Source organism: Sinocyclocheilus anshuiensis, unplaced genomic scaffold, assembly GCF_001515605.1.
Source record: "Sinocyclocheilus anshuiensis isolate Anshui unplaced genomic scaffold, SAMN03320099.WGS_v1.1 scaffold240, whole genome shotgun sequence".
Classification (NCBI taxonomy): Eukaryota; Metazoa; Chordata; class Actinopteri; order Cypriniformes; family Cyprinidae; genus Sinocyclocheilus; species Sinocyclocheilus anshuiensis.
Window position 1 is genome coordinate 174,368 of NW_015557058.1, and position 9,664 is coordinate 184,031.

The 9,664-nt window shown below is 36.8% G+C and overlaps 1 protein-coding gene across 2 annotated transcripts in view; it reads left to right on the forward strand.

Annotated features, from left to right (window-relative positions):
* Positions 1-6,183: 6,183 nt before the first annotated feature.
* LOC107676447 (calnexin) overlaps positions 6,184-9,664 on the forward strand; it is a 31,689-nt gene continuing 28,208 nt past the window's right edge. For both annotated transcript variants that reach the window (XM_016470994.1, XM_016470993.1), the window contains exon 1: positions 6,184-6,278. The gene's annotated coding sequence lies outside the window, so the exon portion shown is untranslated. The remainder of the gene's footprint in view (positions 6,279-9,664) is intronic.

The following is a 9,664-nucleotide window of genomic DNA, read 5'->3' on the forward strand; positions in this document are numbered from 1 at the left end:
ATTATTTTGTTGCTTATTTTACCAGAATTTTATGTTAAAAATATTTTCTAAAAAAAAGTAAACAAATATACACGAAACTGTATTTTAATTTATATTTTAATTAAATTTATTCCATGGTCCATCTGAATACTGTCTATATATATATATATATACATATATATACTGTGTGTGTATATATTAGGGCTGTCATCGTTAACGCGTTAACGCATGCAATTAATTTTACAATCCTTAATTAACGCAAAATTACTGGAGCACAATTTCTATTCTAACCCTTTAACCCAATTTTGCTACTCTGCTTGCGATTAGATCATTTTAAGCTGCTAAACTCCGGGAAAGTTTTCAGTCCAATGATCCAGTCAGCGAATGCATTCAAACAATCCGTCCAAAACAGCGCTAATATAAAGGAAACCAGGCTGATTACATCAGAGATTGCAGAGAGAACAGAGACTCGCGTTGCGTTTTCAGTGAATTATTCATTCAGTGTGTTTCGCTTTTAAACACGAGCTCTGTCATATTCAGTGATTGTCTCTGAAGAGCGTGAGCCCTCACACATCGCGCTGTGTGAAGCACAGACTGAACGGATCGTCAACACATCCCACCGCTGTATGGCCAGATGAGACGCAAACTACGGTTTCTCGACTGGATAACCAGTCTCGCTAGTAAAGTTTTGATGGATGAAGACTGCAATCAAGGTAAAGACGATTGCGGTGGCGTACAGTAGTCGTACAGTACAGTAAGCACGCATGAGTCCGTTATAATAATGCGTGTATACGTGTACTGATCGCACATTGTATTTATGCACAGGCACAGACATTTCCGTACATTCACATTGTTTCCACACACATTCGCGATAATGTTTTGATTTGTCATGTTTATGTTGCTGTGTTTAGTTATTCTGAATGGATCCGTGTACTGTAGTAGATATATGCAGTCAGCAGGCGGTTGGTTTAGGTTTTTTTTGGCATCTCCGTGTGGTCCTGTTCGGTATCGCAACTTGACTTCTCTGAAATGTAAAAAAGCTCTTTTTTCTTTCATATGTGCTTATATGGGCTCCTTATATCATTTGGTTCTTTGGTGTCCTTTTGGAGTTTCTAAGGAGTCCTTTTTTGGAAAGACATCTAAATTTATCTTGAAGAAAATACAGATTTTTGAGAATCACCCTTCAATCTTTTGGTTTACTTTGCTGGATATAGCAAATGATGACAAAATAAACATTTGAAACAAGATAAATGGTCTATGCTTAATTTCATTAAGTGTGCGATTAATCGCGATTAATCGCAGAAAGAGGATGATTAATCAGATTAAAAATTGTAATCGATTGACAGCCCTAATATATATATATATATGTGTGTGTGTGTGTGTGTGTGTGTGTGTGAGAGCCTGGACCACAAAACCAGTCATAAGGGTCAAATTTTCAAAATTGAGATGTATATATCATCTGATAACAAATAAGCTTTCCATTGATGTATGGTTTGTTAGGATAGGACAATATTTGCCCGATATACCACTATTTTAAAATGTGGAATCTGAGGGTGCAAAAAAATCTAAATACTGAGAAAATCACCTTTAAAGTTGTCCAAATGAAGAAAATTAAGTTTTAATATATTTACAGTAGGAAATTTACAAAATATCTTTACGGAACATGATCTTTACTTAATATACTAATGATTTTTGGAATAAAAGAAAAATCAATAATTTTGACCCATACAATGTATTGTTGGCTATTGCTACAAATATACCCCAGCGACTTAAGACTGCTTTTGTGCTCCAGGGTCACATATATGCCTATATATATAAAATATAATTATTTTGTTGCTTATTTTACCAGATAATTTTGTTAAAAATATATTTTCTAATAAAAAGTAAACAAATATACACAAAACTGTATTTTAATTTATATTTTTATTTAATTTATTCCATGGTCCATCTGAATACTGGATTCTGGAATACATTACCACATGATCCCTCAGAAATCATTCTAATATGCGGATTTGCTGCTTAAGAAACCTTTCTTGTCAATGTTGAAAACAGTTGTGCTGCTTTATATTTTTTGTGGAAACTGTAATATATATATACTGTGTACATATACATTACTGTGCAAAAGTCTTCACCAAAAAAAAAAATAGTTTTAAGCCAGTTATTTCTATCTGTCTACTTCTAAGACACTTGAAGAAACTTTCATGCGAAGCTACCTGAAAAACTATGTGCAAGTGTACCTAGGAAAAAAAGCGGTTTTAAATGCAAAGGGTGGTCACACCAAATGTTGATTTGATTTAGTTAATAGAAGTTAATTGATAAATAAAATCTATTTATAGCATAGTTTTTGAAAACATCCTCACCTAAAACTTAAAACTTTTCACAGTACTGTAGCTTTGCAGTAAGGTTTCTTCAGGTGTCTTGGAGACGTTGGCCACAGTTCTTCTGGATTTAGTCTGTCTCAGTTTTTTTCTGATTCTTCATGTCATCCCAGACAGACTGGATGACGGTGAGATCTCGTCAGACTCCTTGTGCATACAAAAATCTCCCTGGATTATTACAGTTAATGGCAAAATTAATGTTTGGAAATGCTGACACACTGCAGCAAAAGATAGAAATTGCACAGAACTGTATAGAATAGTTTTTGTCATGTCATTTGCAAACAGATCATTACAGTTGAGAACCTTCTTGTCGGTTCTGCCTTTTCTCTCGACAGATTTTTATCAAGAAAGCGGAGTGACTGGTGTTCAACAACACCTTGTGACTTCACCGGGTCTCTGGTGCAGGATGGAGTTTGCTCAGCACCTCCACATGAGCTCTTCAAACGAGTTTCTTTAGCGCCAACTGCTGGCTAAGAGCTGTTCTAGCAGGGTAGAGAACGCCAGGCGAGCGCTCCCTCAAGGACATACAGCTGGAGCTGTCAGATGTGCCCAGTAGCTGGCAGACGACTGATGATGCTGTATTTTGTAAACTTTATTTATATGTATATATGCCCATGGTTGAGTTTCTGTAATTACACTGGTCTGTTGTCAAGGGCTTCCTGAGCGGTCTCTCGCCCGTTTCACGATGCACTTTGACATTCAGCAAATGCTGCTTTTGGAACGGAAGACTATTCTTAATTTCCTACTCGAGATTCGATTTTCAAAGTTGAATTTGTGTTGTTAATTAGTTGACAAATTATTCTGTTTAGGCTACTCCAAATGGTGTGTATTTATTGTATTTATTATGATACATTAAGAGTACACACAGACATATGGCCGTGCTAGATATGTGTTGGTTCGTGCACAGGCCTAGCGTGTGTTTCCAAAGTCAGTCCAAAAGATGCGTTATAATGAAAGAGTAATGTTTATTGTAACTAGAGTATGCTGCAAAACTGTTTCTTCTAAAAACTGAAATCGCTGGACTTTTCTTGATATCATTAAAATGAAATCAATCATGATAAACAAGGAAGGGAAATTCACCTTCTGATTTTTTTTTACATTTTTTTATTATCATTTTTTTGCTTTCCAGTAACACATATTATTTCTTGCTATGTTGTTTTTCCTCTTCCTGCCTTAACGTGAGACAGTAGCGTGCTGATGTGGCCGCATTTTACAATAGAGCCAGTAGAGTAAACAGAATCAGATCATAGACCAAAAACCTGCCAGAGACATGTACAACTGTGGCTTGAAATCTGTATAGCTCGGTGTGAAGCAGTGCACTGGTATTTAGATGCTCGGTTTGCTCTCTGATGATAGAAATAATTCATATTTATCAGATGCTACACAAATTTGTCAAGGGTTCGAATATTTTTTTCATGCCTTAAAATGATTCACCAATGATTTCAGTATCATAATACAAAACTGATGGTTATAGCTAAACTGAGCAATCAGCACATTTGACAAGATCTTGAGCTAGAGCCAAGTAATCTTCAAAGAAAGAAAAAGAGAAGGTTTGTGCAGTAAGATAACACCATCTGGCCTACAACAACGCTGATGTTGTTTTAGAGGAGAGTCACTTCCCCCGCACAGGTCGAGGAGAAATACAGCGCCATCAACTTTCACTATCCCTTCATTGTTTTCTCCTGATTAGCCCAAATGAAATCAAATGAAAATGTAATGCTCCTGTCAAACAGTTTGAATAAAGACAAAGTCCAAACTTGACTTGTTTATATATTGTTATGAAGAAGTGGTTGCAAAGTATTGTTTTTATACTATCTTCAAAGTTGTGAGTATGATTATAAATCCAAAAATCAAAAGATATATAATTCTATTTTTCTAAGAATATATGTGACCCTGGACCACAAAAGCAGTCTTAAAGGCGTACACACCTCACGCACCGGATGCCGTGCGCGCGCCCAAAGACAGTTGGACATAGTGGTGTATTAGAGGTAAAATATGATATAAATACTGTTCGGTTTCTGGCACAAACCGATCGTTTCGTGTCTTAGGACATCAATGTGCCGTCACGAGCCGCAGGGTTTAATTTGGATTTGTCTGTGCATGTTTTTTTTACTCTCATAGATTTTGTTACCATTGCCATGCATTATACGACTGATAGACTGCAACGGTTGGACTTAAAAATCATCATATGTGTTCTACTGAAGAAACAAAGTCACCTACATCTTGGATGCCCTGGGGGTAAGCAGATAAACATCAAATTTTCATTTTTGGGTGAACTATCCCTTTAAGTCGCTGGGGTATATTTGTAGCAATAGCCAAAAAAAACATTGTTGGGTCAAAATTATTGATTTTTCTTTTATGCCAAAAATCATTAGGATATTAAGTAAAGATCATGTTCCATGAAGATATTTTGTAAATTTTCTACCGTAAATATATAAAAACTTAATTTTTGATTAGTAATATGCATTGCTAAGAACTTCATTTGAACAAATTTAAAGGCGATTTTCTCAATATTTTGATGTTTTTGCACCCTCGGATTCCAGATTTTCAAATAGCTGTATCTCGGCCAAATATTGTCCTATCCTAACAAACCATACATCAATTGAAAGCTTATTTATTTAGCTTTCAGATGACTTAAACATCTCAATTTTGAAAAATGTACCCTTATGACTAGTTTTGTGGTCCAGGGTCACATATATATTTATAACAAGTGCCTTTGACTTTACCCACCCAATTTCTGATGACAATTTTTGCCATGTTTTTATAATATTCAGTTCTATCCAGTGAATAAATACATCAATATTCAGCATTATTTATGAGGTCATGAAGACCCCTTGGGGGTGTCTTTATAAGCCAGTTTTATAGTAAGAAGGTTAACGAGTTAACCAGTCCTTGTCAGCTAATGTAAATGAGATGATGCCCATCTGAAAAACAAACAAGATCAGAGACTTTTAGGGTGTGCCCTAATCACTAAATCCTGGAATTTAGTTTCACTCGCATGACAATAACCAGCAATAAAGAATCTAGTCACAAATTCACACAATAAAGGATGTGAAACTTACATTTAAATTAAATGGGCAAATCAGCTTGAAGGAGAACAGATGGAAACACACGGTGTGTGCTGCCACACAAGGACCCTTAAAGGGATGAAGTTTCTACATCATTTACTCACTGTATGACACCAAAACTGTTTGATTACCAATATTCTTCTGAATTTTCATTTTTGGGTGAACCGTCGCTTTAACAACGAAGAAAACATTGTTTGCCTTTGAAGTTAATGCTAGGATAATGTCTGTTATTATACGTTATATATTATATATGTGTAGCCTACTACAACATTACGTTGTGTCACAATTCATAATTCTTCTAAATTTAACCAAATTTGTCGTTATGTTTGTTTTTATGGTGACTGTACTAAACCTAAGGTAGCTTGTTATTAGACACCACCAAGACAGTATTATTCTACAAATCTAATTCTATTATTTTCAAACATTTAGACCAGAAGCCTGCATGACAACAATTTTCGTCAAATGTTTGTCCAAAATTTTTACTGCTATAAAATCTAAAATAAATTTGGCATGTGGACAAATTGTTGCTACATAAAAAGCTATTTGACTTTTTCCCAAGTATCCTTCGTCTTTCACTTCCACTGTGATGTGTCCAATAAGCGTCTCTTGCCCTGTCCTCGACGGCCAATCAGCGGTGTCCACGAGGTGCAGGTCGGAGGCGGAGACCTCAGTCCATGACAGACGTAAAATCTGCCCAATCACCATATCGTAATGTCTAAGAGGCGTGTCTACGCCGAGTACTGTAGCCAATCGGATGCGCGTAGAAGGCGGAGCCTCTGTTTCTGGATTCTTCGTCCACAGCTACACGTGACACGCTGGAGTCGCAGGCGGAGTGCTGGCTGAGTGAGCACGGGTGAGTACACTAAACCTGCGAATATGAGCTTTACTACACCTGTGTGCCTTTCAGTTCATGTGCAGTATTTTTTGCCGATGTGTTATTGTAAGAGAGCAGGATTATATGGTTCAGCTCGAGTGTTAAACTGAGAATATGTGCGTAGTTGGTCAGTTAGCTGCTTGAGCTAAGCTAACTGATACAGGTGTCATGTCAATAAAATCAGCCGTATAATCAAAACTTATCACAGAAACCTGCTTCACGTTATCGATCGTGGGATTTTCTTGTCAACGGATTGAGATGAAAGCGGAAGTGCGGTTTGTGGGGTCTTATCTAATGTTGAGCTGCTGACAGATTTGCCAATTAATTAATTAATTAATTAATGAAGTTAGTCAAACGTGCGGTGACTGATTTACTTTAAGTTGCTCTGACCTCTGCACATTAAAATGATTATATACACACATGTAAGGTTTAATGAATTTTTCATGAACGTTATTCACAAAATATACATTTGTAAGTTAGATGTACGATTTCGTAGGTGTTTCTAATATTAAATATATACGTTAGCATGTAGATATGCACTTAGCATGATGTTTATCTCGAACGCAATGATCAAATATCACTCAACCTAATCTTTTGCTTTCAGTTTGAGTTCATAAATGGTGGTTTGTGGAATGGCATGGCTGTGTGGGGGATATAAGTTCATGCGGAAAAGCCAAACCGGCTGAACTAGAGCCGCACATGTCAGTTGAACCGTCATTTCCGCCCTTTAAGAGGAAAGGTAGAGGTCACGCGAGAGATACTCTGACATTTGCATGGGCTAGAAACTGAAATGAAGTTTGGTCAGATTAAAACCAAAGAACGCTTGGGATAAGACTTCGTATTTGCTCATATATTAACAGAATCATGCAGCTTATCTCAGCAAGAGAGTAGTTAACATGTAACTACATGTTTTCGGATTCTGGCACTTTGAATGTAGAGCTCAACTTTGACCTTTATGTTTACCCAAAAGATCACTTTCCTGGTGGTAACTCTTGTCAAGGAGTTTAACACTTTATTCAAGTTCCTTGTCGTTGATATCTATGAACTAGGTCATTTGAATAATATACACAGTTTTATCTATTCGCTTTTATGGCCTGTATCCTGCTCGGAGGCATTGAGTCACACTTCACTGGTGCACTCTGGGAAGGTTGTGTGTAGAAGGTCTGTGGTACCTTCCCCCATCGTCTCAAGCCCAGATCTGTGGCACTCGAGCGTAAAGAGGCTTAACCATGTGTTCTGGAAGTGTATGCATTCACTATTGTGTGCTGAATTGAACAGACCCCTGGTTAGACCATGCTGGGACCTCCATGTGTGGCTTAATCACATATAAGTCTGACATAACGAGCGCCTGCTCTGGACAATCATTTAACCAGCGCTTTCAGTTGTACAAATATAACATGCAGTCGACCGGTTGTTATTGCGGTATACACTGCAGTATGATGATCAAGTCTTGTATCAGCCTGAAGATGTTTATGAAGCACAAACAACTGGCTGACTGTACATGGCTGGTATTGTGACGATAATTATTTAAGTTTTTCTGATCATTTTTGTTGTTGTTTATCTAAATATGCTTTCTATTAACACCTTGAAACACCTTCTTTGCAAGAACCAGCTATGACATTTTGAGTAAAAGTTAGAAGGTGCATGAATGAATAAAAGAATAAAACCTGTGCACGGATGAATTGTCACAATAACTTCTATAACATGCATCTAGAAAATAGTGAATTTTCATTTCATGCCAAAAGGAAAATATTTTAACACACACAAAAAAAACTTTTAGGGTTTAATGATGTAAACTAATCATTCAGAGTTCAGCTGATAGATTGATTTGAATTGATTCACTTAGAAAGTTTTAACTCGTTAAATGAAATTAATTATGTTTACCAACTCCAACAGCAGCAAGTTATATTTTTTTTCTGGTTCTTATACTTGCGGGTTTAGTTTAATGACAGGATCTTGAGAAATCTTAATAGCCATATGAAACCATTGTGATATTCACAGTGTTGCTTTTACTTTATATTGCTAGCAAAATCATATTTCATTATATATTGTGCATAATCAGTTTATTGCCTATTACAACATAATATTTTGTCATGTGAAAAGAAAGAGCCATGAAACTATAGCACAGATCTGTAGGAAAGTGTTTTTTTACAGTCTGTCAGTCATTATGCAAAGCTGCCTGACCACAGGACGCTGCAGTGACCAGAGAAGACTGGCTGATCGGAGCTGTTGATATGGGTCTGTGGGCTTCATCAGCGGCTGCTGTGGCGGCTCCAATGGATCAGTCGTATTTAATCAGCAGAGCAGATCTCTGCTCAAACTGGATTTGAAGCAGCTCACTGTCCGTTAGCACTGCAGTGTTGAATGCCTTCCTCTTTCAGTCCCAATTGTTTGTTTTATGGGGGGCAGGATGGAGTCAGAACTAATGAATCTGCTGTGTCCAAACAGGAACCGCTAGACCCCTTCTAATGATCCTTCGTAGAAATAATCAGTCTGTTCTGTAGTGATGTCTTTCAGTCTAATTAATGGGCTGATATTGGCCAATAACTCTGTCTGTTTGGACGATTAAGAGAAGTGTTAGTTCCCACTTGTGTTTTCAATGCTTCTAAATCACTTACACACGCACTCACTCACACACAATATTATTCTTTGAACTAATGTGAATTTTCAGTAAATATTGTGTGAAAATAATGGTCATTTAGTTAGTCTCAGTCCAAAAATCTGGGACCTTCAAAATTGAGGATTAAAAAAAGAAAATTAATGACGTCAAATTAATAAAAAATAATCAGCTGTTTGCTTTTATCTCTAGTAGTTTCTATTTCTAGTGTCTTTTTAGAAAGAAAACTGCATTTGACATTGATCCATTCAAATAACATGTTGGTCTGAAAGCACGCTGTTGCTAAAACAGTGTTTCAGTCTTTCAAGAAGGGGAAACAGTGAGTTTTACTATTAGTATTGATTAACCTGTTTTTTCTTTTCACAACCGCACAAATAATCCTAGTGTTCCCCTGATTTTTATTTTTTTACTTTTTATTTTTTTAATCAAACAGTGATCTTCAGCAATCTTTAGCAAGTGTTGCATGAGTCGGTGGGTCTCTGCTAAATGCTCTATTTAATTTTGCTGATGTCTTGCGTTGGTTTAGCTCAGATGCTGGTTAGCTTTAATAGTGCTGATGATGGAGTGCTGGCGTTGTGTGTGTTGTCTGTAATCGCTCTACCCCCACAGATGATCATTAGTTCAGTGAGCAACAGATGGGTCAGGAGTGTATCCTGTGACCCCCAGCTAGGGCTGGACGAAATGGCCAAAATTTATATCACGATATATTTCTTAATTTCGGTCGATACGATATAATTCCGATATCGAT